General features: G+C 56.6%; 96 pseudogenes; all 96 read right to left on the bottom strand.

Moving 5' to 3' along the window:
• Positions 1-33: 33 nt before the first annotated feature.
• LOC136591710 (5S ribosomal RNA) lies at positions 34-152 on the bottom strand (annotated as a pseudogene).
• An 80-nt stretch (positions 153-232) lies between these two features.
• LOC136591596 (5S ribosomal RNA) lies at positions 233-351 on the bottom strand (annotated as a pseudogene).
• An 80-nt stretch (positions 352-431) lies between these two features.
• On the bottom strand, positions 432-550 carry LOC136591683 (5S ribosomal RNA; annotated as a pseudogene).
• A 278-nt stretch (positions 551-828) lies between these two features.
• Positions 829-947, bottom strand: LOC136591711 (5S ribosomal RNA; annotated as a pseudogene).
• Positions 948-1,027: 80 nt separating this feature from the next.
• Positions 1,028-1,146, bottom strand: LOC136591608 (5S ribosomal RNA; annotated as a pseudogene).
• An 80-nt stretch (positions 1,147-1,226) lies between these two features.
• On the bottom strand, positions 1,227-1,345 carry LOC136591619 (5S ribosomal RNA; annotated as a pseudogene).
• An 80-nt stretch (positions 1,346-1,425) lies between these two features.
• On the bottom strand, positions 1,426-1,544 carry LOC136591630 (5S ribosomal RNA; annotated as a pseudogene).
• An 80-nt stretch (positions 1,545-1,624) lies between these two features.
• On the bottom strand, positions 1,625-1,743 carry LOC136591713 (5S ribosomal RNA; annotated as a pseudogene).
• A 279-nt stretch (positions 1,744-2,022) lies between these two features.
• On the bottom strand, positions 2,023-2,141 carry LOC136591643 (5S ribosomal RNA; annotated as a pseudogene).
• An 80-nt stretch (positions 2,142-2,221) lies between these two features.
• On the bottom strand, positions 2,222-2,340 carry LOC136591870 (5S ribosomal RNA; annotated as a pseudogene).
• An 80-nt stretch (positions 2,341-2,420) lies between these two features.
• LOC136591656 (5S ribosomal RNA) lies at positions 2,421-2,539 on the bottom strand (annotated as a pseudogene).
• Positions 2,540-2,817: 278 nt separating this feature from the next.
• On the bottom strand, positions 2,818-2,936 carry LOC136591686 (5S ribosomal RNA; annotated as a pseudogene).
• An 80-nt stretch (positions 2,937-3,016) lies between these two features.
• Positions 3,017-3,135, bottom strand: LOC136591654 (5S ribosomal RNA; annotated as a pseudogene).
• A 279-nt stretch (positions 3,136-3,414) lies between these two features.
• On the bottom strand, positions 3,415-3,533 carry LOC136591666 (5S ribosomal RNA; annotated as a pseudogene).
• Positions 3,534-3,613: 80 nt separating this feature from the next.
• LOC136591715 (5S ribosomal RNA) lies at positions 3,614-3,732 on the bottom strand (annotated as a pseudogene).
• An 80-nt stretch (positions 3,733-3,812) lies between these two features.
• Positions 3,813-3,931, bottom strand: LOC136591677 (5S ribosomal RNA; annotated as a pseudogene).
• An 80-nt stretch (positions 3,932-4,011) lies between these two features.
• Positions 4,012-4,130, bottom strand: LOC136591790 (5S ribosomal RNA; annotated as a pseudogene).
• An 80-nt stretch (positions 4,131-4,210) lies between these two features.
• LOC136591861 (5S ribosomal RNA) lies at positions 4,211-4,329 on the bottom strand (annotated as a pseudogene).
• An 80-nt stretch (positions 4,330-4,409) lies between these two features.
• Positions 4,410-4,528, bottom strand: LOC136591689 (5S ribosomal RNA; annotated as a pseudogene).
• Positions 4,529-4,806: 278 nt separating this feature from the next.
• Positions 4,807-4,925, bottom strand: LOC136591701 (5S ribosomal RNA; annotated as a pseudogene).
• A 228-nt stretch (positions 4,926-5,153) lies between these two features.
• LOC136591695 (5S ribosomal RNA) lies at positions 5,154-5,272 on the bottom strand (annotated as a pseudogene).
• An 80-nt stretch (positions 5,273-5,352) lies between these two features.
• LOC136591712 (5S ribosomal RNA) lies at positions 5,353-5,471 on the bottom strand (annotated as a pseudogene).
• An 80-nt stretch (positions 5,472-5,551) lies between these two features.
• Positions 5,552-5,670, bottom strand: LOC136591678 (5S ribosomal RNA; annotated as a pseudogene).
• An 80-nt stretch (positions 5,671-5,750) lies between these two features.
• On the bottom strand, positions 5,751-5,869 carry LOC136591867 (5S ribosomal RNA; annotated as a pseudogene).
• Positions 5,870-5,949: 80 nt separating this feature from the next.
• LOC136591724 (5S ribosomal RNA) lies at positions 5,950-6,068 on the bottom strand (annotated as a pseudogene).
• Positions 6,069-6,148: 80 nt separating this feature from the next.
• On the bottom strand, positions 6,149-6,266 carry LOC136591866 (5S ribosomal RNA; annotated as a pseudogene).
• Positions 6,267-6,346: 80 nt separating this feature from the next.
• LOC136591660 (5S ribosomal RNA) lies at positions 6,347-6,465 on the bottom strand (annotated as a pseudogene).
• Positions 6,466-6,545: 80 nt separating this feature from the next.
• Positions 6,546-6,664, bottom strand: LOC136591735 (5S ribosomal RNA; annotated as a pseudogene).
• Positions 6,665-6,943: 279 nt separating this feature from the next.
• On the bottom strand, positions 6,944-7,062 carry LOC136591746 (5S ribosomal RNA; annotated as a pseudogene).
• An 80-nt stretch (positions 7,063-7,142) lies between these two features.
• LOC136591758 (5S ribosomal RNA) lies at positions 7,143-7,261 on the bottom strand (annotated as a pseudogene).
• An 80-nt stretch (positions 7,262-7,341) lies between these two features.
• Positions 7,342-7,460, bottom strand: LOC136591718 (5S ribosomal RNA; annotated as a pseudogene).
• Positions 7,461-7,540: 80 nt separating this feature from the next.
• On the bottom strand, positions 7,541-7,659 carry LOC136591770 (5S ribosomal RNA; annotated as a pseudogene).
• An 80-nt stretch (positions 7,660-7,739) lies between these two features.
• Positions 7,740-7,858, bottom strand: LOC136591782 (5S ribosomal RNA; annotated as a pseudogene).
• An 80-nt stretch (positions 7,859-7,938) lies between these two features.
• On the bottom strand, positions 7,939-8,057 carry LOC136591794 (5S ribosomal RNA; annotated as a pseudogene).
• Positions 8,058-8,137: 80 nt separating this feature from the next.
• On the bottom strand, positions 8,138-8,256 carry LOC136591856 (5S ribosomal RNA; annotated as a pseudogene).
• Positions 8,257-8,336: 80 nt separating this feature from the next.
• Positions 8,337-8,455, bottom strand: LOC136591806 (5S ribosomal RNA; annotated as a pseudogene).
• An 80-nt stretch (positions 8,456-8,535) lies between these two features.
• LOC136591878 (5S ribosomal RNA) lies at positions 8,536-8,654 on the bottom strand (annotated as a pseudogene).
• Positions 8,655-8,734: 80 nt separating this feature from the next.
• Positions 8,735-8,853, bottom strand: LOC136591817 (5S ribosomal RNA; annotated as a pseudogene).
• An 80-nt stretch (positions 8,854-8,933) lies between these two features.
• LOC136591829 (5S ribosomal RNA) lies at positions 8,934-9,052 on the bottom strand (annotated as a pseudogene).
• Positions 9,053-9,132: 80 nt separating this feature from the next.
• Positions 9,133-9,251, bottom strand: LOC136591840 (5S ribosomal RNA; annotated as a pseudogene).
• Positions 9,252-9,331: 80 nt separating this feature from the next.
• Positions 9,332-9,450, bottom strand: LOC136591851 (5S ribosomal RNA; annotated as a pseudogene).
• Positions 9,451-9,530: 80 nt separating this feature from the next.
• LOC136591863 (5S ribosomal RNA) lies at positions 9,531-9,649 on the bottom strand (annotated as a pseudogene).
• Positions 9,650-9,729: 80 nt separating this feature from the next.
• LOC136591876 (5S ribosomal RNA) lies at positions 9,730-9,848 on the bottom strand (annotated as a pseudogene).
• Positions 9,849-9,928: 80 nt separating this feature from the next.
• LOC136591882 (5S ribosomal RNA) lies at positions 9,929-10,047 on the bottom strand (annotated as a pseudogene).
• Positions 10,048-10,127: 80 nt separating this feature from the next.
• Positions 10,128-10,246, bottom strand: LOC136591687 (5S ribosomal RNA; annotated as a pseudogene).
• A 279-nt stretch (positions 10,247-10,525) lies between these two features.
• Positions 10,526-10,644, bottom strand: LOC136591791 (5S ribosomal RNA; annotated as a pseudogene).
• Positions 10,645-10,724: 80 nt separating this feature from the next.
• Positions 10,725-10,843, bottom strand: LOC136591759 (5S ribosomal RNA; annotated as a pseudogene).
• Positions 10,844-10,923: 80 nt separating this feature from the next.
• LOC136591883 (5S ribosomal RNA) lies at positions 10,924-11,042 on the bottom strand (annotated as a pseudogene).
• Positions 11,043-11,122: 80 nt separating this feature from the next.
• Positions 11,123-11,241, bottom strand: LOC136591688 (5S ribosomal RNA; annotated as a pseudogene).
• A 279-nt stretch (positions 11,242-11,520) lies between these two features.
• On the bottom strand, positions 11,521-11,639 carry LOC136591675 (5S ribosomal RNA; annotated as a pseudogene).
• An 80-nt stretch (positions 11,640-11,719) lies between these two features.
• On the bottom strand, positions 11,720-11,838 carry LOC136591884 (5S ribosomal RNA; annotated as a pseudogene).
• An 80-nt stretch (positions 11,839-11,918) lies between these two features.
• On the bottom strand, positions 11,919-12,037 carry LOC136591755 (5S ribosomal RNA; annotated as a pseudogene).
• Positions 12,038-12,117: 80 nt separating this feature from the next.
• Positions 12,118-12,236, bottom strand: LOC136591885 (5S ribosomal RNA; annotated as a pseudogene).
• Positions 12,237-12,316: 80 nt separating this feature from the next.
• Positions 12,317-12,435, bottom strand: LOC136591886 (5S ribosomal RNA; annotated as a pseudogene).
• Positions 12,436-12,515: 80 nt separating this feature from the next.
• On the bottom strand, positions 12,516-12,634 carry LOC136591690 (5S ribosomal RNA; annotated as a pseudogene).
• Positions 12,635-12,913: 279 nt separating this feature from the next.
• Positions 12,914-13,032, bottom strand: LOC136591792 (5S ribosomal RNA; annotated as a pseudogene).
• Positions 13,033-13,112: 80 nt separating this feature from the next.
• Positions 13,113-13,231, bottom strand: LOC136591760 (5S ribosomal RNA; annotated as a pseudogene).
• Positions 13,232-13,311: 80 nt separating this feature from the next.
• LOC136591887 (5S ribosomal RNA) lies at positions 13,312-13,430 on the bottom strand (annotated as a pseudogene).
• Positions 13,431-13,510: 80 nt separating this feature from the next.
• LOC136591691 (5S ribosomal RNA) lies at positions 13,511-13,629 on the bottom strand (annotated as a pseudogene).
• Positions 13,630-13,908: 279 nt separating this feature from the next.
• Positions 13,909-14,027, bottom strand: LOC136591676 (5S ribosomal RNA; annotated as a pseudogene).
• An 80-nt stretch (positions 14,028-14,107) lies between these two features.
• On the bottom strand, positions 14,108-14,226 carry LOC136591888 (5S ribosomal RNA; annotated as a pseudogene).
• An 80-nt stretch (positions 14,227-14,306) lies between these two features.
• On the bottom strand, positions 14,307-14,425 carry LOC136591756 (5S ribosomal RNA; annotated as a pseudogene).
• An 80-nt stretch (positions 14,426-14,505) lies between these two features.
• LOC136591890 (5S ribosomal RNA) lies at positions 14,506-14,624 on the bottom strand (annotated as a pseudogene).
• A 279-nt stretch (positions 14,625-14,903) lies between these two features.
• On the bottom strand, positions 14,904-15,022 carry LOC136591892 (5S ribosomal RNA; annotated as a pseudogene).
• Positions 15,023-15,102: 80 nt separating this feature from the next.
• Positions 15,103-15,221, bottom strand: LOC136591891 (5S ribosomal RNA; annotated as a pseudogene).
• An 80-nt stretch (positions 15,222-15,301) lies between these two features.
• Positions 15,302-15,420, bottom strand: LOC136591880 (5S ribosomal RNA; annotated as a pseudogene).
• Positions 15,421-15,500: 80 nt separating this feature from the next.
• LOC136591717 (5S ribosomal RNA) lies at positions 15,501-15,619 on the bottom strand (annotated as a pseudogene).
• Positions 15,620-15,699: 80 nt separating this feature from the next.
• Positions 15,700-15,818, bottom strand: LOC136591661 (5S ribosomal RNA; annotated as a pseudogene).
• Positions 15,819-15,898: 80 nt separating this feature from the next.
• LOC136591685 (5S ribosomal RNA) lies at positions 15,899-16,017 on the bottom strand (annotated as a pseudogene).
• Positions 16,018-16,097: 80 nt separating this feature from the next.
• Positions 16,098-16,216, bottom strand: LOC136591893 (5S ribosomal RNA; annotated as a pseudogene).
• An 80-nt stretch (positions 16,217-16,296) lies between these two features.
• Positions 16,297-16,415, bottom strand: LOC136591864 (5S ribosomal RNA; annotated as a pseudogene).
• Positions 16,416-16,495: 80 nt separating this feature from the next.
• On the bottom strand, positions 16,496-16,614 carry LOC136591719 (5S ribosomal RNA; annotated as a pseudogene).
• An 80-nt stretch (positions 16,615-16,694) lies between these two features.
• On the bottom strand, positions 16,695-16,813 carry LOC136591894 (5S ribosomal RNA; annotated as a pseudogene).
• Positions 16,814-16,893: 80 nt separating this feature from the next.
• On the bottom strand, positions 16,894-17,012 carry LOC136591692 (5S ribosomal RNA; annotated as a pseudogene).
• Positions 17,013-17,092: 80 nt separating this feature from the next.
• On the bottom strand, positions 17,093-17,211 carry LOC136591693 (5S ribosomal RNA; annotated as a pseudogene).
• A 279-nt stretch (positions 17,212-17,490) lies between these two features.
• On the bottom strand, positions 17,491-17,609 carry LOC136591895 (5S ribosomal RNA; annotated as a pseudogene).
• An 80-nt stretch (positions 17,610-17,689) lies between these two features.
• Positions 17,690-17,808, bottom strand: LOC136591793 (5S ribosomal RNA; annotated as a pseudogene).
• An 80-nt stretch (positions 17,809-17,888) lies between these two features.
• On the bottom strand, positions 17,889-18,007 carry LOC136591862 (5S ribosomal RNA; annotated as a pseudogene).
• An 80-nt stretch (positions 18,008-18,087) lies between these two features.
• Positions 18,088-18,206, bottom strand: LOC136591896 (5S ribosomal RNA; annotated as a pseudogene).
• Positions 18,207-18,286: 80 nt separating this feature from the next.
• Positions 18,287-18,405, bottom strand: LOC136591897 (5S ribosomal RNA; annotated as a pseudogene).
• A 228-nt stretch (positions 18,406-18,633) lies between these two features.
• On the bottom strand, positions 18,634-18,752 carry LOC136591696 (5S ribosomal RNA; annotated as a pseudogene).
• Positions 18,753-18,832: 80 nt separating this feature from the next.
• LOC136591520 (5S ribosomal RNA) lies at positions 18,833-18,951 on the bottom strand (annotated as a pseudogene).
• An 80-nt stretch (positions 18,952-19,031) lies between these two features.
• LOC136591679 (5S ribosomal RNA) lies at positions 19,032-19,150 on the bottom strand (annotated as a pseudogene).
• Positions 19,151-19,428: 278 nt separating this feature from the next.
• LOC136591521 (5S ribosomal RNA) lies at positions 19,429-19,547 on the bottom strand (annotated as a pseudogene).
• An 80-nt stretch (positions 19,548-19,627) lies between these two features.
• On the bottom strand, positions 19,628-19,746 carry LOC136591854 (5S ribosomal RNA; annotated as a pseudogene).
• An 80-nt stretch (positions 19,747-19,826) lies between these two features.
• Positions 19,827-19,945, bottom strand: LOC136591662 (5S ribosomal RNA; annotated as a pseudogene).
• Positions 19,946-20,025: 80 nt separating this feature from the next.
• On the bottom strand, positions 20,026-20,144 carry LOC136591522 (5S ribosomal RNA; annotated as a pseudogene).
• Positions 20,145-20,224: 80 nt separating this feature from the next.
• Positions 20,225-20,343, bottom strand: LOC136591795 (5S ribosomal RNA; annotated as a pseudogene).
• An 80-nt stretch (positions 20,344-20,423) lies between these two features.
• On the bottom strand, positions 20,424-20,542 carry LOC136591523 (5S ribosomal RNA; annotated as a pseudogene).
• An 80-nt stretch (positions 20,543-20,622) lies between these two features.
• On the bottom strand, positions 20,623-20,741 carry LOC136591524 (5S ribosomal RNA; annotated as a pseudogene).
• A 228-nt stretch (positions 20,742-20,969) lies between these two features.
• Positions 20,970-21,088, bottom strand: LOC136591697 (5S ribosomal RNA; annotated as a pseudogene).
• An 80-nt stretch (positions 21,089-21,168) lies between these two features.
• Positions 21,169-21,287, bottom strand: LOC136591527 (5S ribosomal RNA; annotated as a pseudogene).
• An 80-nt stretch (positions 21,288-21,367) lies between these two features.
• Positions 21,368-21,486, bottom strand: LOC136591680 (5S ribosomal RNA; annotated as a pseudogene).
• An 80-nt stretch (positions 21,487-21,566) lies between these two features.
• LOC136591528 (5S ribosomal RNA) lies at positions 21,567-21,685 on the bottom strand (annotated as a pseudogene).
• Positions 21,686-21,765: 80 nt separating this feature from the next.
• LOC136591529 (5S ribosomal RNA) lies at positions 21,766-21,884 on the bottom strand (annotated as a pseudogene).
• An 80-nt stretch (positions 21,885-21,964) lies between these two features.
• Positions 21,965-22,083, bottom strand: LOC136591855 (5S ribosomal RNA; annotated as a pseudogene).
• Between the last annotated feature and the right edge of the window lie 77 nt (positions 22,084-22,160).

Genomic DNA, 22,160 nt, shown 5'->3' on the forward strand with positions numbered 1-22,160 from the left:
TGAAAAGGAAAGAAACCTACTCACGGCCTTAAAAGTCAACGGGACCTGGGATTCCCAGCCGGTCACCCACACTGGTACTTGCCAGGCCTCAAGCTGGCTGGCGGCCGCGATCTGACGAGAGCAGGCACATTCAGCTTAGAATACCCGTTGACAGCTCCTCCTCCTTTCCTATGGGCTTTCTGCAGTGCGAACGCACCTCCGAAAAGGAAAGAAACCTACTCACGGCCTTAAAAGTCAACGGGACCTGGGATTCCCAGCCGGTCACCCATACTGGTACTTGCCAGGCCTCAAGCTGGCTGGCGGCCGCGATCTGACGAGAGCAGGCACATTCAGCTTAGAATGCCCGTTGACAGCTCCTCCTCCTTTCCTATGGGCTTTCTGCAGTGCGAACGCACCTCCGAAAAGGAAAGAAACCTACTCACGGCCTTAAAAGTCAACGGGACCTGGGATTCCCAGCCGGTCACCCATACTGGTACTTGCCAGGCCTCAAGCTGGCTGGCGGCCGCGATCTGATGAGAGCAGGCACATTCAGCTTAGAATGCCCGTTGGCAGCTCCTCCTCCTTTCCTATGGGCTTTCTGCAGTGCGAACGCACCTCCGAAAAGGAAAGAAACCTACTCACGGCCTTAAAAGTCAACGGGACCTGGGATTCCCAGCCGTCACCCATACTGGTACTTGCCAGGCCTCAAGCTGGCTGGCGGCCGCGATCTGACGAGAGCAGGCACATTCAGCTTAGAATGCCCGTTGACAGCTCCTCCTCCTTTCCTATGGGCTTTCTGCAGTGCGAACGCACCTCCGAAAAGGAAAGAAACCTACTCACGGCCTTAAAAGTCAACGGGACCTGGGATTCCCAGCCGGTCACCCACACTGGTACTTGCCAGGCCTCAAGCTGGCTGGCGGCCGCGATCTGACGAGAGCAGGCACATTCAGCTTAGAATACCCGTTGACAGCTCCTCCTCCTTTCCTATGGGCTTTCTGCAGTGCGAACGCACCTCCGAAAAGGAAAGAAACCTACTCACGGCCTTAAAAGTCAACGGGACCTGGGATTCCCAGCCGGTCACCCATACTGGTACTTGCCAGGCCTCAAGCTGGCTGGCGGCCGCGATCTGACGAGAGCAGGCACATTCAGCTTAGAATGCCCGTTGACAGCTCCTCCTCCTTTCCTATGGGCTTTCTGCAGTGCGAACGCACCTCCGAAAAGGAAAGAAACCTACTCACGGCCTTAAAAGTCAACGGGACCTGGGATTCCCAGCCGGTCACCCATACTGGTACTTGCCAGGCCTCAAGCTGGCTGGCGGCCGCGATCTGACGAGAGCAGGCACATTCAGCTTAGAATGCCCGTTGACAGCTCCTCCTCCTTTCCTATGGGCTTTCTGCAGTGCGAACGCACCTCCGAAAAGGAAAGAAACCTACTCACGGCCTTAAAAGTCAACGGGACCTGGGATTCCCAGCCGGTCACCCATACTGGTACTTGCCAGGCCTCAAGCTGGCTGGCGGCCGCGATCTGACGAGAGCAGGCACATTCAGCTTAGAATGCCCGTTGACAGCTCCTCCTCCTTTCCTATGGGCTTTCTGCAGTGCGAACGCACCTCCGAAAAGGAAAGAAACCTACTCACGGCCTTAAAAGTCAACGGGACCTAGGATTCCCAGCTGGTCACCCATACTGGTACTTGCCAGGCCTCAAGCTGGCTGGCGGCCGCGATCTGACGAGAGCAGGCACATTCAGCTTAGAATGCCCGTTGACAGCTCCTCCTCCTTTCCTATGGGCTTTCTGCAGTGCGAACGCACCTCCGAAAAGGAAAGAAACCTACTCACGGCCTTAAAAGTCAACGGGACCTGGGATTCCCAGCCTTTCACCCATACTGGTACTTGCCAGGCCTCAAGCTGGCTGGCGGCCGCGATCTGACGAGAGCAGGCACATTCAGCTTAGAATGCCCGTTGACAGCTCCTCCTCCTTTCCTATGGGCTTTCTGCAGTGCGAACGCACCTCCGAAAAGGAAAGAAACCTACTCACGGCCTTAAAAGTCAACGGGACCTGGGATTCCCAGCCGGTCACCCATACTGGTACTTGCCAGGCCTCAAGCTGGCTGGCGGCCGCGATCTGACGAGAGCAGGCACATTCAGCTTAGAATGCCCGTTGACAGCTCCTCCTCCTTTCCTATGGGCTTTCTGCAGTGCGAACGCACCTCCGAAAAGGAAAGAAACCTACTCACGGCCTTAAAAGTCAACGGGACCTAGGATTCCCAGCCAGTCACCCATACTGGTACTTGCCAGGCCTCAAGCTGGCTGGCGGCCGCGATCTGACGAGAGCAGGCACATTCAGCTTAGAATGCCCGTTGACAGCTCCTCCTCCTTTCCTATGGGCTTTCTGCAGTGCGAACGCACCTCCGAAAAGGAAAGAAACCTACTCACGGCCTTAAAAGTCAACGGGACCTGGGATTCCCAGCCGGTCACCCACACTGGTACTTGCCAGGCCTCAAGCTGGCTGGCGGCCGCGATCTGACGAGAGCAGGCACATTCAGCTTAGAATGCCCGTTGACAGCTCCTCCTCCTTTCCTATGGGCTTTCTGCAGTGCGAACGCACCTCCGAAAAGGAAAGAAACCTACTCACGGCCTTAAAAGTCAACGGGACCTGGGATTCCAGCCGGTCACCCATACTGGTACTTGCCAGGCCTCAAGCTGGCTGGCGGCCGCGATCTGACGAGAGCAGGCACATTCAGCTTAGAATGCCCGTTGACAGCTCCTCCACCTTTCCTATGGGCTTTCTGCAGTGCGAACGCACCTCCGAAAAGGAAAGAAACCTACTCACGGCCTTAAAAGTCAACGGGACCTGGGATTCCCAGCCGGTCACCCATACTGGTACTTGCCAGGCCTCAAGCTGGCTGGCGGCCGCGATCTGACGAGAGCAGGCACATTCAGCTTAGAATACCCGTTGACAGCTCCTCCTCCTTTCCTATGGGCTTTCTGCAGTGCGAACGCACCTCCGAAAAGGAAAGAAACCTACTCACGGCCTTAAAAGTCAACGGGACCTGGGATTCCCAGCCGGTCACCCATACTGGTACTTGCCAGGCCTCAAGCTGGCTGGCGGCCGCGATCTGACGAGAGCAGGCACATTCAGCTTAGAATGCCCGTTGACAGCTCCTCCTCCTTTCCTATGGGCTTTCTGCAGTGCGAACGCACCTCCGAAAAGGAAAGAAACCTACTCACGGCCTTAAAAGTCAACGGGACCTGGGATTCCCAGCCGGTCACCCATACTGGTACTTGCCAGGCCTCAAGCTGGCTGGCGGCCGCGATGTGACGAGAGCAGGCACAATCAGCTTACAATGCCCGTTGACAGCTTCTCCTCCTTTCCTATGGGCTTTCTGCAGTGCGAACGCACCTCCGAAAAGGAAAGAAACCTACTCACGGCCTTAAAAGTCAACGGGACCTGGGATTCCCAGCCGGTCACCCATACTGGTACTTGCCAGGCCTCAAGCTGGCTGGCGGCCGCGATCTGACGAGAGCAGGCACATTCAGCTTAGAATGCCCGTTGACAGCTCCTCCTCCTTTCCTATGGGCTTTCTGCAGTGCGAACGCACCTCCGAAAAGGAAAGAAACCTACTCACGGCCTTAAAAGTCAACGGGACCTGGGATTCCCAGCCGGTCACCCATACTGGTACTTGCCAGGCCTCAAGCTGGCTGGCGGCCGCGATCTGACGAGAGCAGGCACATTCAGCTTAGAATGCCCGTTGGCAGCTCCTCCTCCTTTCCTATGGGCTTTCTGCAGTGCGAACGCACCTCCGAAAAGGAAAGAAACCTACTCACGGCCTTAAAAGTCAACGGGACCTGGGATTCCCAGCCGGTCACCCATACTGGTACTTGCCAGGCCTCAAGCTGGCTGGCGGCCGCGATCTGACGAGAGCAGGCACATTCAGCTTAGAATGCCCGTTGACAGCTCCTCCTCCTTTCCTATGGGCTTTCTGCAGTGCGAACGCACCTCCGAAACGGAAAGAAACCTACTCACGGCCTTAAAAGTCAACGGGACCTGGGATTCCCAGCCGGTCACCCATACTGGTACTTGCCAGGCCTCAAGCGGGCTGGCGGCCGCGATCTGACGAGAGCAGGCACATTCAGCTTAGAATGCCCGTTGACAGCTCCTCCTCCTTTCCTTTGGGCTTTCTGCAGTGCGAACGCACCTCCGAAAAGGAAAGAAACCTACTCACGGCCTTAAAAGTCAACGGGACCTGGGATTCCCAGCCGATTACCCATACTGGTACTTGCCAGGCCTCAAGCTGGCTGGCGGCCGCGATCTGACGAGAGCAGGCACATTCAGCTTAGAATGCCCGTTGACAGCTCCTCCTCCTTTCCTATGGGCTTTCTGCAGTGCGAACGCACCTCCGAAAAGGAAAGAAACCTACTCACGGCCTTAAAAGTCAACGGGACCTGGGATTCCCAGCCGGTCACCCATACTGGTACTTGCCAGGCCTCAAGCTGGCTGGCGGCCGCGATCTGACGAGAGCAGGCACATTCAGCTTAGAATGCCCGTTGACAGCTCCTCCTCCTTTCCTATGGGCTTTCTGCAGTGCGAACGCACCTCCGAAAAGGAAAGAAACCTACTCACGGCCTTAAAAGTCAACGGGACCTGGGATTCCAGCCGGTCACCCATACTGGTACTTGCCAGGCCTCAAGCTGGCTGGCGGCCGCGATCTGACGAGAGCAGGCACATTCAGCTTAGAATGCCCGTTGACAGCTCCTCCTCCTTTCCTATGGGCTTTCTGCAGTGCGAACGCACCTCCGAAACGGAAAGAAACCTACTCACGGCCTTAAAAGTCAACGGGACCTGGGATTCCCAGCCGGTCACCCATACTGGTACTTGCCAGGCCTCAAGCTGGCTGGCGGCCGCGATCTGACGAGAGCAGGCACATTCAGCTTAGAATGCCCGTTGACAGCTCCTCCTCCTTTCCTATGGGCTTTCTGCAGTGCGAACGCACCTCCGAAAAGGAAAGAAACCTACTCACGGCCTTAAAAGTCAACGGGACCTGGGATTCCGCGATCTGACGAGAGCAGGCACATTCAGCTTAGAATGCCCGTTGACAGCTCCTCCTCCTTTCCTATGGGCTTTCTGCAGTGCGAACGCACCTCCGAAAAGGAAAGAAACCTACTCACGGCCTTAAAAGTCAACGAGACCTGGGATTCCCAGCCGGTCACCCATACTGGTACTTGCCAGGCCTCAAGCTGGCTGGCGGCCGCGATCTGACGAGAGCAGGCACATTCAGCTTAGAATGCCCGTTGACAGCTCCTCCTCCTTTCCTATGGGCTTTCTGCAGTGCGAACGCACCTCCGAAAAGGAAAGAAACCTACTCACGGCCTTAAAAGTCAACGGGACCTGGGATTCCCAGCCGGTCACCCATACTGGTACTTGCCAGGCCTCAAGCTGGCTGGCGGCCGCGATCTGACGAGAGCAGGCACATTCAGCTTAGAATGCCCGTTGACAGCTCCTCCTCCTTTCCTATGGGCTTTCTGCAGTGCGAACGCACCTCCGAAAAGGAAAGAAACCTACTCACGGCCTTAAAAGTCAACGGGACCTGGGATTCCCAGCCGGTCACCCATACTGGTACTTGCCAGGCCTCAAGCTGGCTGGCGGCTGCGATCTGACGAGAGCAGGCACATTCAGCTTAGAACGCCCGTTGACAGCTCCTCCTCCTTTCCTATGGGCTTTCTGCAGTGCGAACGCACCTCCGAAAAGGAAAGAAACATACTCACGGCCTTAAAAGTCAACGAGACCTGGGATTCCCAGCCGGTCACCCATACTGGTACTTGCCAGGCCTCAAGCTGGCTGGCGGCCGCAATCTGACGAGAGCAGGCACATTCAGCTTAGAATGCCCGTTGACAGCTCCTCCTCCTTTCCTATGGGCTTTCTGCAGTGCGAACGCACCTCCGAAAAGGAAAGAAACCTACTCACGGCCTTAAAAGTCAACGGGACCTGGGATTCCCAGCCGGTCACCCATACTGGTACTTGCCAGGCCTCAAGCTGGCTGGCGGCCGCGATCTGACGAGAGCAGGCACATTCAGCTTAGAATGCCCGTTGACAGCTCCTCCTCCTTTCCTATGGGCTTTCTGCAGTGCGAACGCACCTCCGAAAAGGAAAGAAACCTACTCACGGCCTTAAAAGTCAACGGGACCTGGATTCCCAGCCGGTCACCCATACTGGTACTTGCCAGGCTTCAAGCTGGCTGGCGGCCGCGATCTGACGAGAGCAGGCACATTCAGCTTAGAATGCCCGTTGACAGCTCCTCCTCCTTTCCTATGGGCTTTCTGCAGTGCGAACGCACCTCCGAAAAGGAAAGAAACCTACTCACGGCCTTAAAAGTCAACAGGACCTGGGATTCCCAGCCGGTCACCCATACTGGTACTTGCCAGGCCTCAAGCTGGCTGGCGGCCGCGATCTGACGAGAGCAGGCACATTCAGCTTAGAATGCCCGTTGACAGCTCCTCCTCCTTTCCTATGGGCTTTCTGCAGTGCGAACGCACCTCCGAAAAGGAAAGAAACCTACTCACGACCTTAAAAGTCAACGGGACCTGGGATTCCCAGCCGGTCACCCATACTGGTACTTGCCAGGCCTCAAGCTGGCTGGCGGCCGCGATCTGACGAGAGCAGGCACATTCAGCTTAGAATGCCCGTTGACAGCTCCTCCTCCTTTCCTATGGGCTTTCTGCAGTGCGAACGCACCTCCGAAAAGGAAAGAAACCTACTCACGGCCTTAAAAGTCAACGGGACCTGGGATTCCCAGCCGGTCACCCATACTGGTACTTGCCAGGTCTCAAGCTGGCTGGCGGCCGCGATCTGACGAGAGTAGGCACATTCAGCTTAGAACGCCCGTTGACAGCTCCTCCTCCTTTCCTATGGGCTTTCTGCAGTGCGAACGCACCTCCGAAAGGGAAAGAAACCTACTCACGGCCTTAAAAGTCAACGGGACCTGGGATTCCCAGCCGGTCACCCATACTGGTACTTGCCAGGCCTCAAGCTGGCTGGCGGCCGCGATCTGACGAGAGCAGGCACATTCAGCTTAGAATGCCCGTTGACAGCTCCTCCTCCTTTCCTATGGGCTTTCTGCAGTGCGAACGCACCTCCGAAAAGGAAAGAAACCTACTCACGGCCTTAAAAGTCAACGGGACCTGGGATTCCCAGCCGGTCACCCATACTGGTACTTGCCAGGCCTCAAGCTGGCTGGCGGCCGCGATCTGACGAGAGCAGGCACATTCAGCTTAGAATGCCCGTTGACAGTTCCTCCTCCTTTCCTATGGGCTTTCTGCAGTGCGAACGCACCTCCGAAAAGGAAAGAAACCTACTCACGGCCTTAAAAGTCAACGGGACCTGGGATTCCCAGCCGGTCACCCATACTGGTACTTGCCAGGCCTCAAGCTGGCTGGCGGCCGCGATCTGACGAGAGCAGGCACATTCAGCTTAGAACGCCCGTTGACAGCTCCTCCTCCTTTCCTATGGGCTTTCTGCAGTGCGAACGCACCTCCGAAAAGGAAAGAAACCTACTCACGGCCTTAAAAGTCAACGGGACCTGGGATTCCCAGCCGGTCACCCATACTGGTACTTGCCAGGCCTCAAGCTGGCTGGCGGCCGCGATCTGACGAGAGCAGGCACATTCAGCTTAGAATGCCCGTTGACAGCTCCTCCTCCTTTCCTATGGGCTTTCTGCAGTGCGAACGCACCTCCGAAAAGGAAAGAAACCTACTCACGGCCTTAAAAGTCAACGGGACCTGGGATTCCCAGCCGGTCACCCATACTGGTACTTGCCAGGCCTCAAGCTGGCTGGCGGCCGCGATCTGACGAGAGCAGGCACATTCAGCTTAGAATGCCCGTTGACAGCTCCTCCTCCTTTCCTATGGGCTTTCTGCAGTGCGAACGCACCTCCGAAAAGGAAAGAAACCTACTCACGGCCTTAAAAGTCAACGGGACCTGGGATTCCCAGCCGGTCACCCATACTGGTACTTGCCAGGCCTCAAGCTGGCTGGCGGCCGCGATCTGACGAGAGCAGGCACATTCAGCTTAGAATGCCCGTTGACAGCTCCTCCTCCTTTCCTATGGGCTTTCTGCAGTGCGAACGCACCTCCGAAAAGGAAAGAAACCTACTCACGGCCTTAAAAGTCACCGGGACCTGGGATTCCCAGCCGGTCACCCATACTGGTACTTGCCAGGCCTCAAGCTGGCTGGCGGCCGCGATCTGACGAGAGCAGGCACATTCAGCTTAGAATGCCCGTTGACAGCTCCTCCTCCTTTCCTATGGGCTTTCTGCAGTGCGAACGCACCTCCGAAAAGGAAAGAAACCTACTCACGGCCTTAAAAGTCAACGGGACCTGGGATTCCCAGCCGGTCACCCATACTGGTACTTGCCAGGCCTCAAGCTGGCTGGCGGCCGCGATCTGACGAGAGCAGGCACATTCAGCTTAGAATGCCCGTTGACAGCTCCTCCTCCTTTCCTATGGGCTTTCTGCAGTGCGAACGCACCTCCGAAACGGAAAGAAACCTACTCACGGCCTTAAAAGTCAATGGGACCTGGGATTCCCAGCCGGTCACCCATACTGGTACTTGCCAGGCCTCAAGCTGGCTGGCGGCCGCGATCTGACGAGAGCAGGCACATTCAGCTTAGAACGCCCGTTGACAGCTCCTCCTCCTTTCCTATGGGCTTTCTGCAGTGCGAACGCACCTCCGAAAAGGAAAGAAACCTACTCACGGCCTTAAAAGTCAACGGGACCTGGGATTCCCAGCCGGTCACCCATACTGGTACTTGCCAGGCCTCAAGCTGGCTGGCGGCCGCGATCTGACGAGAGCAGGCACATTCAGCTTAGAATGCCCGTTGACAGCTCCTCCTCCTTTCCTATGGGCTTTCTGCAGTGCGAACGCACCTCCGAAACGGAAAGAAACCTACTCACGGCCTTAAAAGTCAACGGGACCTGGGATTCCCAGCCGGTCACCCATACTGGTACTTGCCAGGCCTCAAGCTGGCTGGCGGCCGCGATCTGACGAGAGCAGGCACATTCAGCTTAGAATGCCCGTTGACAGCTCCTCCTCCTTTCCTATGGGCTTTCTGCAGTGCGAACGCACCTCCGAAAAGGAAAGAAACCTACTCACGGCCTTAAAAGTCAACGGGACCTGGGATTCCCAGCCGGTCACCCATACTGGTACTTGCCAGGCCTCAAGCTGGCTGGCGGCCGCGATCTGACGAGAGCAGGCACATTCAGCTTAGAATGCCCGTTGACAGCTCCTCCTCCTTTCCTATGGGCTTTCTGCAGTGCGAACGCACCTCCGAAACGGAAAGAAACCTACTCACGGCCTTAAAAGTCAACGGGACCTGGGATTCCCAGCCGGTCACCCATACTGGTACTTGCCAGGCCTCAAGCTGGCTGGCGGCCGCGATCTGACGAGAGCAGGCACATTCAGCTTAGAATGCCCGTTGACAGCTCCTCCTCCTTTCCTATGGGCTTTCTGCAGTGCGAACGCACCTCCGAAAAGGAAAGAAACCTACTCACGGCCTTAAAAGTCAACGGGACCTGGGATTCCCAGCCGGTCACCCATACTGGTACTTGCCAGGCCTCAAGCTGGCTGGCGGCCGCGATCTGACGAGAGCAGGCACATTCAGCTTAGAATGCCCGTTGACAGCTCCTCCTCCTTTCCTATGGGCTTTCTGCAGTGCGAACGCACCTCCGAAAAGGAAAGAAACCTACTCACGGCCTTAAAAGTCAACGGGACCTGGGATTCCCAGCCGGTCACCCATACTGGTACTTGCCAGGCCTCAAGCTGGCTGGCGGCCGCGATCTGACGAGAGCAGGCACATTCAGCTTAGAATGCCCGTTGACAGCTCCTCCTCCTTTCCTATGGGCTTTCTGCAGTGCGAACGCACCTCCGAAAAGGAAAGAAACCTACTCACGGCCTTAAAAGTCAACGGGACCTGGGATTCCCAGCCGGTCACCCATACTGGTACTTGCCAGGCCTCAAGCTGGCTGGCGGCCGCGATCTGACGAGAGCAGGCACATTCAGCTTAGAATGCCCGTTGACAGCTCCTCCTCCTTTCCTATGGGCTTTCTGCAGTGCGAACGCACCTCCGAAAAGGAAAGAAACCTACTCACGGCCTTAAAAGTCAACGGGACCTGGGATTCCCAGCCGGTCACCCATACTGGTACTTGCCAGGCCTCAAGCTGGCTGGCGGCCGCGATCCGACGAGAGCAGGCACATTCAGCTTAGAATGCCCGTTGACAGCTCCTCCTCCTTTCCTATGGGCTTTCTGCAGTGCGAACGCACCTCCGAAAAGGAAAGAAACCTACTCACGGCCTTAAAAGTCAACGGGACCTGGGATTCCCAGCCGGTCACGAATACTGGTACTTGCCAGGCCTCAAGCTGGCTGGCGGCCGCGATCTGACGAGAGCAGGCACATTCAGCTTAGAATGCCCGTTGACAGCTCCTCCTCCTTTCCTATGGGCTTTCTGCAGTGCGAACGCACCTCCGAAACGGAAAGAAACCTACTCACGGCCTTAAAAGTCAACGGGACCTGGGATTCCCAGCCGGTCACCCATACTGGTACTTGCCAGGCCTCAAGCGGGCTGGCGGCCGCGATCTGACGAGAGCAGGCACATTCAGCTTAGAATGCCCGTTGACAGCTCCTCCTCCTTTCCTTTGGGCTTTCTGCAGTGCGAACGCACCTCCGAAAAGGAAAGAAACCTACTCACGGCCTTAAAAGTCAACGGGACCTGGGATTCCCAGCCGGTCACCCATACTGGTACTTGTCAGGCCTCAAGCTGGCTGGCGGCCGCGATCTGACGAGAGCAGGCACATTCAGCTTAGAACGCCCGTTGACAGCTCCTCCTCCTTTCCTATGGGCTTTCTGCAGTGCTTACTCACCTCCAAAAAGGAAAGAAACCTACTCACGGCCTTAAAAGTCAACGGGACCTGGGATTCCCAGCCGGTCACCCATACTGGTACTTGCCAGGCCTCAAGCTGGCTGGCGGCCGCGATCTGACGAGAGCAGGCACATTCAGCTTAGAATGCCCGTTGACAGCTCCTCCTCCTTTCCTATGGGCTTTCTGCAGTGCGAACGCACCTCCGAAAAGGAAAGAAACCTACTCACGGCCTTAAAAGTCAACGGGACCTGGGATTCCCAGCCGGTCACCCATACTGGTACTTGCCAGGCCTCAAGCTGGCTGGCGGCCGCGATCCGACGAGAGCAGGCACATTCAGCTTAGAATGCCCGTTGACAGCTCCTCCTCCTTTCCTATGGGCTTTCTGCAGTGCGAACGCACCTCCGAAAAGGAAAGAAACCTACTCACGGCCTTAAAAGTCAACGGGACCTGGGATTCCCAGCCGGTCACGAATACTGGTACTTGCCAGGCCTCAAGCTGGCTGGCGGCCGCGATCTGACGAGAGCAGGCACATTCAGCTTAGAATGCCCGTTGACAGCTCCTCCTCCTTTCCTATGGGCTTTCTGCAGTGCGAACGCACCTCCGAAACGGAAAGAAACCTACTCACGGCCTTAAAAGTCAACGGGACCTGGGATTCCCAACCGGTCACCCATACTGGTACTTGCCAGGCCTCAAGCTGGCTGGCGGCCGCGATCTGACGAGAGCAGGCACATTCAGCTTAGAATGCCCGTTGACAGCTCCTCCTCCTTTCCTATGGGCTTTCTGCAGTGCGAACGCACCTCCGAAACGGAAAGAAACCCACTCACGGCCTTAAAAGTCAACGGGACCTGGGATTCCCAGCCGGTCACCCATACTGGTACTTGCCAGGCCTCAAGCTGGCTGGCGGCCGCGATCTGACGAGAGCAGGCACATTCAGCTTAGAATGCCCGTTGACAGCTCCTCCTCCTTTCCTATGGGCTTTCTGCAGTGCGAACGCACCTCCGAAACGGAAAGAAACCTACTCACGGCCTTAAAGGTCAACGGGACCTGGGATTCCCAGCCGGTCACCCATACTGGTACTTGCTAGGCCTCAAGCTGGCTGGCGGCCGCGATCTGACGAGAGCAGGCACATTCAGCTTAGAATGCCCGTTGACAGCTCCTCCTCCTTTCCTATGGGCTTTCTGCAGTGCGAACGCACCTCCGAAAAGGAAAGAAACCTACTCACGGCATTAAAAGTCAACGGGACCTGGGATTCCCAGCCGGTCACCCATACTGGTACTTGCCAGGCCTCAAGCTGGCTGGCGGCCGCGATCTGACGAGAGCAGGCACATTCAGCTTAGAATGCCCGTTGACAGCTCCTCCTCCTTTCCTATGGGCTTTCTGCAGTGCGAACGCACCTCCGAAAAGGAAAGAAACCTACTCACGGCCTTAAAAGTCAACGGGACCTGGGATTCCCAGCCGGTCACCCATACTGGTACTTGCCAGGCCTCAAGCTGGCTGGCGGCCGCGATCTGACGAGAGCAGGCACATTCAGCTTAGAATGCCCGTTGACAGCTCCTCCTCCTTTCCTATGGGCTTTCTGCAGTGCGAACGCACCTCCGAAAAGGAAAGAAACCTACTCACGGCCTTAAAAGTCAACGGGACCTGGGATTCCCAGCCGGTCACCCATACTGGTACTTGCCAGGCCTCAAGCTGGCTGGCGGCCGCGATCCGACGAGAGCAGGCACATTCAGCTTAGAATGCCCGTTGACAGCTCCTCCTCCTTTCCTATGGGCTTTCTGCAGTGCGAACGCACCTCCGAAAAGGAAAGAAACCTACTCACGGCCTTAAAAGTCAACGGGACCTGGGATTCCCAGCCGGTCACGAATACTGGTACTTGCCAGGCCTCAAGCTGGCTGGCGGCCGCGATCTGACGAGAGCAGGCACATTCAGCTTAGAATGCCCGTTGACAGCTCCTCCTCCTTTCCTATGGGCTTTCTGCAGTGCGAACGCACCTCCGAAACGGAAAGAAACCTACTCACGGCCTTAAAAGTCAACGGGACCTGGGATTCCCAGCCGGTCACCCATACTGGTACTTGCCAGGCCTCAAGCGGGCTGGCGGCCGCGATCTGACGAGAGCAGGCACATTCAGCTTAGAATGCCCGTTGACAGCTCCTCCTCCTTTCCTTTGGGCTTTCTGCAGTGCGAACGCACCTCCGAAAAGGAAAGAAACCTACTCACGGCCTTAAAAGTCAACGGGACCTGGGATTCCCAGCCGGTCACCCATACTGGTACTTGTCAGGCCTCAAGCTGGCTGGCGGCCGCGATCTGACGAGAGCAGGCACATTCAGCTTAGAACGCCCGTTGACAGCTCCTCCTCCTTTCCTATGGGCTTTCTGCAGTGCTTACTCACCTCCAAAAAGGAAAGAAACCTACTCACGGCCTTAAAAGTCAACGGGACCTGGGATTCCCAGCCGGTCACCCATACTGGTACTTGCCAGGCCTCAAGCTGGCTGGCGGCCGCGATCTGACGAGAGCAGGCACATTCAGCTTAGAATGCCCGTTGACAGCTCCTCCTCCTTTCCTATGGGCTTTCTGCAGTGCGAACGCACCTCCGAAAAGGAAAGAAACCTACTCACGGCCTTAAAAGTCAACGGGACCTGGGATTCCCAGCCGGTCACCCATACTGGTACTTGCCAGGCCTCAAGCTGGCTGGCGGCCGCGATCCGACGAGAGCAGGCACATTCAGCTTAGAATGCCCGTTGACAGCTCCTCCTCCTTTCCTATGGGCTTTCTGCAGTGCGAACGCACCTCCGAAAAGGAAAGAAACCTACTCACGGCCTTAAAAGTCAACGGGACCTGGGATTCCCAGCCGGTCACGAATACTGGTACTTGCCAGGCCTCAAGCTGGCTGGCGGCCGCGATCTGACGAGAGCAGGCACATTCAGCTTAGAATGCCCGTTGACAGCTCCTCCTCCTTTCCTATGGGCTTTCTGCAGTGCGAACGCACCTCCGAAACGGAAAGAAACCTACTCACGGCCTTAAAAGTCAACGGGACCTGGGATTCCCAACCGGTCACCCATACTGGTACTTGCCAGGCCTCAAGCTGGCTGGCGGCCGCGATCTGACGAGAGCAGGCACATTCAGCTTAGAATGCCCGTTGACAGCTCCTCCTCCTTTCCTATGGGCTTTCTGCAGTGCGAACGCACCTCCGAAACGGAAAGAAACCCACTCACGGCCTTAAAAGTCAACGGGACCTGGGATTCCCAGCCGGTCACCCATACTGGTACTTGCCAGGCCTCAAGCTGGCTGGCGGCCGCGATCTGACGAGAGCAGGCACATTCAGCTTAGAATGCCCGTTGACAGCTCCTCCTCCTTTCCTATGGGCTTTCTGCAGTGCGAACGCACCTCCGAAACGGAAAGAAACCTACTCACGGCCTTAAAGGTCAACGGGACCTGGGATTCCCAGCCGGTCACCCATACTGGTACTTGCTAGGCCTCAAGCTGGCTGGCGGCCGCGATCTGACGAGAGCAGGCACATTCAGCTTAGAATGCCCGTTGACAGCTCCTCCTCCTTTCCTATGGGCTTTCTGCAGTGCGAACGCACCTCCGAAAAGGAAAGAAACCTACTCACGGCATTAAAAGTCAACGGGACCTGGGATTCCCAGCCGGTCACCCATACTGGTACTTGCCAGGCCTCAAGCTGGCTGGCGGCCGCGATCTGACGAGAGCAGGCACATTCAGCTTAGAATGCCCGTTGACAGCTCCTCCTCCTTTCCTATGGGCTTTCTGCAGTGCGAACGCACCTCCGAAAAGGAAAGAAACCTACTCACGGCCTTAAAAGTCAACGGGACCTGGGATTCCCAGCCAATTACCCATACTGGTACTTGCCAGGCCTCAAGCTGGCTGGCGGCCGCGATCTGACGAGAGCAGGCACATTCAGCTTAGAATGCCCGTTGACAGCTCCTCCTCCTTTCCTATGGGCTTTCTGCAGTGCGAACGCACCTCCGAAACGGAAAGAAACCTACTCACGGCCTTAAAAGTCAACGGGACCTGGGATTCCCAGCTGGTCACCCATACTGGTACTTGCCAGGCCTCAAGCTGGCTGGCGGCCGCGATCTGACGAGAGCAGGCACATTCAGCTTAGAATGCCCGTTGACAGCTCCTCCTCCTTTCCTATGGGCTTTCTGCAGTGCGAACGCACCTCCGAAAAGGAAAGAAACCTACTCACGGCCTTAAAAGTCAACGGGACCTGGGATTCCCAGCCGGTCACCCATACTGGTACTTGCCAGGCCTCAAGCTGGCTGGCGGCCGCGATCTGACGAGAGCAGGCACATTCAGCTTAGAATGCCCGTTGACAGCTCCTCCTCCTTTCCTATGGGCTTTCTGCAGTGCGAACGCACCTCCGAAAAGGAAAGAAACCTACTCACGGCCTTAAAAGTCAACGGGACCTGGGATTCCCAGCCGGTCACCCATACTGGTACTTGCCAGGCCTCAAGCTGGCTGGCGGCCGTGATCTGACGAGAGCAGGCACATTCAGCTTAGAACGCCCGTTGACAGCTCCTCCTCCTTTCCTATGGGCTTTCTGCAGTGCGAACGCACCTCCGAAAAGGAAAGAAACCTACTCACGGCCTTAAAAGTCAACGGGACCTAGGATTCCCAGCCGGTCACCCATACTGGTACTTGCCAGGCCTCAAGCTGGCTGGCGGCCGCGATCTGACGAGAGCAGGCACATTCAGCTTAGAATGCCCGTTGACAGCTCCTCCTCCTTTCCTATGGGCTTTCTGCAGTGCGAACGCACCTCCGAAAAGGAAAGAAACCTACTCACGGCCTTAAAAGTCAACAGGACCTGGGATTCCCAGCCGGTCACCCATACTGGTACTTGCCAGGCCTCAAGCTGGCTGGCGGCCGCGATCTGACGAGAGCAGGCACATTCAGCTTAGAATGCCCGTTGACAGCTCCTCCTCCTTTCCTATGGGCTTTCTGCAGTGCGAACGCACCTCCGAAAAGGAAAGAAACCTACTCACGGCCTTAAAAGTCAACGGGACCTGGGATTCCCAGCCGGTCACCCATACTGGTACTTGCCAGGCCAAAAGCTGGCTGGCGGCCGCGATCTGACGAGAGCAGGCACATTCAGCTTAGAATGCCCGTTGACAGCTCCTCCTCCTTTCCTATGGGCTTTCTGCAGTGCGAACGCACCTCCGAAAAGGAAAGAAACCTACTCACGGCCTTAAAAGTCAACGGGACCTGGGATTCCCAGCCGGTCACCCATACTGGTACTTGCCAGGCCTCAAGCTGGCTGGCGGCCGCGATCTGACGAGAGCAGGCACATTCAGCTTAGAATGCCCGTTGACAGCTCCTCCTCCTTTCCTATGGGCTTTCTGCAGTGCGAACGCACCTCCGAAAAGGAAAGAAACCTACTCACGGCCTTAAAAGTCAACGGGACCTGGGATTCCCAGCCGGTCACCCATACTGGTACTTGCCAGGCCTCAAGCTCGCTGGCGGCCGCGATCTGACGAGAGCAGGCACATTCAGCTTAGAATGCCCGTTGACAGCTCCTCCTCCTTTCCTATGGGCTTTCTGCAGTGCGAACGCACCTCCGAAAAGGAAAGAAACCTACTCACGGCCTTAAAAGTCAACGGGACCTGGGATTCCCAGCCGGTCACCCATACTGGTACTTGCCAGGCCTCAAGCTGGCTGGCGGCCGCGATCTGACGAGAGCAGGCACATTCAGCTTAGAACGCCCGTTGACAGCTCCTCCTCCTTTCCTATGGGCTTTCTGCAGTGCGAACGCACCTCCGAAAAGGAAAGAAACCAACTCACGGCCTTAAAAGTCAACGGGACCTGGGATTCCCAGCCGGTCACCCATACTGGTACTTGCCAGGCCTCAAGCTGGCTGGCGGCCGCGATCTGACGAGAGCAGGCACATTCAGCTTAGAATGCCCGTTGACAGCTCCTCCTCCTTTCCTATGGGCTTTCTGCAGTGCGAACGCACCTCCGAAAAGGAAAGAAACCTACTCACGGCCTTAAAAGTCAACGGGACCTGGGATTCCCAGCCGGTCACCCATACTGGTACTTGCCAGGCCTCAAGCTGGCTGGCGGCCGCGATCCGACGAGAGCAGGCACATTCAGCTTAGAATGCCCGTTGACAGCTCCTCCTCCTTTCCTATGGGCTTTCTGCAGTGCGAACGCACCTCCGAAAAGGAAAGAAACCTACTCACGGCCTTAAAAGTCAACGGGACCTGGGATTCCCAGCCGGTCACCCATACTGGTACTTGCCAGGCCTCAAGCTGGCTGGCGGCCGCGATCCGACGAGAGCAGGCACATTCAGCTTAGAATGCCCGTTGACAGCTCCTCCTCCTTTCCTATGGGCTTTCTGCAGTGCGAACGCACCTCCGAAAAGGAAAGAAACCTACTCACGGCCTTAAAAGTAAACGGGACCTGGGATTCCCAGCCGGTCACGAATACTGGTACTTGCCAGGCCTCAAGCTGGCTGGCGGCCGCGATCTGACGAGAGCAGGCACATTCAGCTTAGAATGCCCGTTGACAGCTCCTCCTCCTTTCCTATGGGCTTTCTGCAGTGCGAACGCACCTCCGAAACGGAAAGAAACCTACTCACGGCCTTAAAAGTCAACGGGACCTGGGATTCCCAGCCGGTCACCCATACTGGTACTTGCCAGGCCTCAAGCTGGCTGGCGGCCGCGATCTGACGAGAGCAGGCACATTCAGCTTAGAATGCCCGTTGACAGCGCCTCCTCCTTTCCTATGGGCTTTCTGCAGTGCGAACGCACCTCCGAAACGGAAAGAAACCTACTCACGGCCTTAAAAGTCAACGGGACCTGGGATTCCCAGCCGGTCACCCATACTGGTACTTGCCAGGCCTCAAGCGGGCTGGCGGCCGCGATCTGACGAGAGCAGGCACATTCAGCTTAGAATGCCCGTTGACAGCTCCTCCTCCTTTCCTTTGGGCTTTCTGCAGTGCGAACGCACCTCCGAAAAGGAAATAAACCTACTCACGGCCTTAAAAGTCAACGGGACCTGGGATTCCCAGCCGATTACCCATACTGGTACTTGCCAGGCCTCAAGCTGGCTGGCGGCCGCGATCTGACGAGAGCAGGCACATTCAGCTTAGAATGCCCGTTGACAGCTCCTCCTCCTTTCCTATGGGCTTTCTGCAGTGCGAACGCACCTCCGAAAAGGAAAGAAACCTACTCACGGCCTTAAAAGTCAACGGGACCTGGGATTCCCAGCCGGTCACCCATACTGGTACTTGCCAGGCCTCAAGCTGGCTGGCGGCCGCGATCTGACGAGAGCAGGCACATTCAGCTTAGAATGCCCGTTGACAGCTCCTCCTCCTTTCCTATGGGCTTTCTGCAGTGCGAACGCACCTCCGAAACGGAAAGAAACCTACTCACGGCCTTAAAAGTCAACGGGACCTGGGATTCCCAGCCGGTCACCCATACTGGTACTTGCCAGGCCTCAAGCTGGCTGGCGGCCGCGATCTGACGAGAGCAGGCACATTCAGCTTAGAATGCCCGTTGACAGCTCCTCCTCCTTTCCTATGGGCTTTCTGCAGTGCGAACGCACCTCCGAAAAGGAAAGAAACCTACTCACGGCCTTAAAAGTCAACGGGACCTGGGATTCCGCGATCTGACGAGAGCAGGCACATTCAGCTTAGAATGCCCGTTGACAGCTCCTCCTCCTTTCCTATGGGCTTTCTGCAGTGCGAACGCACCTCCGAAAAGGAAAGAAACCTACTCACGGCCTTAAAAGTCAACGAGACCTGGGATTCCCAGCCGGTCACCCATACTGGTACTTGCCAGGCCTCAAGCTGGCTGGCGGCCGCGATCTGACGAGAGCAGGCACATTCAGCTTAGAATGCCCGTTGACAGCTCCTCCTCCTTTCCTATGGGCTTTCTGCAGTGCGAACGCACCTCCGAAAAGGAAAGAAACCTACTCACGGCCTTAAAAGTCAACGGGACCTGGGATTCCCAGCCGGTCACCCATACTGGTACTTGCCAGGCCTCAAGCTGGCTGGCGGCCGCGATCTGACGAGAGCAGGCACATTCAGCTTAGAATGCCCGTTGACAGCTCCTCCTCCTTTCCTATGGGCTTTCTGCAGTGCGAACGCACCTCCGAAAAGGAAAGAAACCTACTCACGGCCTTAAAAGTCAACGGGACCTGGGATTCCCAGCCGGTCACCCATACTGGTACTTGCCAGGCCTCAAGCTGGCTGGCGGCTGCGATCTGACGAGAGCAGGCACATTCAGCTTAGAACGCCCGTTGACAGCTCCTCCTCCTTTCCTATGGGCTTTCTGCAGTGCGAACGCACCTCCGAAAAGGAAAGAAACATACTCACGGCCTTAAAAGTCAACGGGACCTGGGATTCCAGCCGGTCACCCATACTGGTACTTGCCAGGCCTCAAGCTGGCTGGCGGCCGCGATCTGACGAGAGCAGGCACATTCAGCTTAGAATGCCCGTTGACAGCTCCTCCTCCTTTCCTATGGGCTTTCTGCAGTGCGAACGCACCTCCGAAAAGGAAAGAAACCTACTCACGGCCTTAAAAGTCAACGGGACCTGGGATTCCCAGCCGGTCACCCATACTGGTACTTGCCAGGCCTCAAGCTGGCTGGCGGCCGCGATCTGACGAGAGCAGGCACATTCAGCTTAGAATGCCCGTTGACAGCTCCTCCTCCTTTCCTATGGGCTTTCTGCAGTGCGAACGCACCTCCGAAAAGGAAAGAAACCTACTCACGGCCTTAAAAGTCAACGGGACCTGGGATTCCCAGCCGGTCACCCATACTGGTACTTGCCAGGCTTCAAGCTGGCTGGCGGCCGCGATCTGACGAGAGCAGGCACATTCAGCTTAGAATGCCCGTTGACAGCTCCTCCTCCTTTCCTATGGGCTTTCTGCAGTGCGAACGCACCTCCGAAAAGGAAAGAAACCTACTCACGGCCTTAAAAGTCAACAGGACCTGGGATTCCCAGCCGGTCACCCATACTGGTACTTGCCAGGCCTCAAGCTGGCTGGCGGCCGCGATCTGACGAGAGCAGGCACATTCAGCTTAGAATGCCCGTTGACAGCTCCTCCTCCTTTCCTATGGGCTTTCTGCAGTGCGAACGCACCTCCGAAAAGGAAAGAAACCTACTCACGGCCTTAAAAGTCAACGGGACCTGGGATTCCCAGCCGGTCACCCATACTGGTACTTGCCAGGCCTCAAGCTGGCTGGCGGCCGCGATCTGACGAGAGCAGGCACATTCAGCTTAGAATGCCCGTTGACAGCTCCTCCTCCTTTCCTATGGGCTTTCTGCAGTGCGAACGCACCTCCGAAAAGGAAAGAAACCTACTCACGGCCTTAAAAGTCAACGGGACCTGGGATTCCCAGCCGGTCACCCATACTGGTATTTGCCAGGCCTCAAGCTGGCTGGCGGCCGCGATCTGACGAGAGCAGGCACATTCAGCTTAGAATGCCCGTTGACAGCTCCTCCTCCTTTCCTATGGGCTTTCTGCAGTGCGAACGCACCTCCGAAAAGGAAAGAAACCTACTCACGGCCTTAAAAGTCAACGGGACCTGGGATTCCCAGCCGGTCACCCATACTGGTACTTGCCAGGCCTCAAGCTGGCTGGCGGCCGCGATCTGACGAGAGCAGGCACATTCAGCTTAGAATGCCCGTTGACAGCTCCTCCTCCTTTCCTATGGGCTTTCTGCAGTGCGAACGCACCTCCGAAACGGAAAGAAACCTACTCACGGCCTTAAAAGTCAACGGGACCTGGGATTCCCAGCCGGTCACCCATACTGGTACTTGCCAGGCCTCAAGCTGGCTGGCGGCCGCGATCTGACGAGAGCAGGCACATTCAGCTTAGAATGCCCGTTGACAGCTCCTCCTCCTTTCCTATGGGCTTTCTGCAGTGCGAACGCACCTCCGAAAAGGAAAGAAACCTACTCACGGCCTTAAAAGTCAACGGGACCTGGGATTCCGCGATCTGACGAGAGCAGGCACATTCAGCTTAGAATGCCCGTTGACAGCTCCTCCTCCTTTCCTATGGGCTTTCTGCAGTGCGAACGCACCTCCGAAAAGGAAAGAAACCTACTCACGGCCTTAAAAGTCAACGAGACCTGGGATTCCCAGCCGGTCACCCATACTGGTACTTGCCAGGCCTCAAGCTGGCTGGCGGCCGCGATCTGACGAGAGCAGGCACATTCAGCTTAGAATGCCCGTTGACAGCTCCTCCTCCTTTCCTATGGGCTTTCTGCAGTGCGAACGCACCTCCGAAAAGGAAAGAAACCTACTCACGGCCTTAAAAGTCAACGGGACCTGGGATTCCCAGCCGGTCACCCATACTGGTACTTGCCAGGCCTCAAGCTGGCTGGCGGCCGCGATCTGACGAGAGCAGGCACATTCAGCTTAGAATGCCCGTTGACAGCTCCTCCTCCTTTCCTATGGGCTTTCTGCAGTGCGAACGCACCTCCGAAAAGGAAAGAAACCTACTCACGGCCTTAAAAGTCAACGGGACCTGGGATTCCCAGCCGGTCACCCATACTGGTACTTGCCAGGCCTCAAGCTGGCTGGCGGCTGCGATCTGACGAGAGCAGGCACATTCAGCTTAGAACGCCCGTTGACAGCTCCTCCTCCTTTCCTATGGGCTTTCTGCAGTGCGAACGCACCTCCGAAAAGGAAAGAAACATACTCACGGCCTTAAAAGTCAACGGGACCTGGGATTCCCAGCCGGTCACCCATACTGGTACTTGCCAGGCCTCAAGCTGGCTGGCGGCCGCGATCTGACGAGAGCAGGCACATTCAGCTTAGAATGCCCGTTGACAGCTCCTCCTCCTTTCCTATGGGCTTTCTGCAGTGCGAACGCACCTCCGAAAAGGAAAGAAACCTACTCACGGCCTTAAAAGTCAACGGGACCTGGGATTCCCAGCCGGTCACCCATACTGGTACTTGCCAGGCCTCAAGCTGGCTGGCGGCCGCGATCTGACGAGAGCAGGCACATTCAGCTTAGAATGCCCGTTGACAGCTCCTCCTCCTTTCCTATGGGCTTTCTGCAGTGCGAACGCACCTCCGAAAAGGAAAGAAACCTACTCACGGCCTTAAAAGTCAACGGGACCTGGGATTCCCAGCCGGTCACCCATACTGGTACTTGCCAGGCTTCAAGCTGGCTGGCGGCCGCGATCTGACGAGAGCAGGCACATTCAGCTTAGAATGCCCGTTGACAGCTCCTCCTCCTTTCCTATGGGCTTTCTGCAGTGCGAACGCACCTCCGAAAAGGAAAGAAACCTACTCACGGCCTT

The sequence above is a fragment of the Eleutherodactylus coqui genome, unplaced genomic scaffold (genome assembly GCF_035609145.1).
Source record: "Eleutherodactylus coqui strain aEleCoq1 unplaced genomic scaffold, aEleCoq1.hap1 HAP1_SCAFFOLD_447, whole genome shotgun sequence".
In the NCBI taxonomy this organism is placed as follows: domain Eukaryota; kingdom Metazoa; phylum Chordata; class Amphibia; order Anura; family Eleutherodactylidae; genus Eleutherodactylus; species Eleutherodactylus coqui.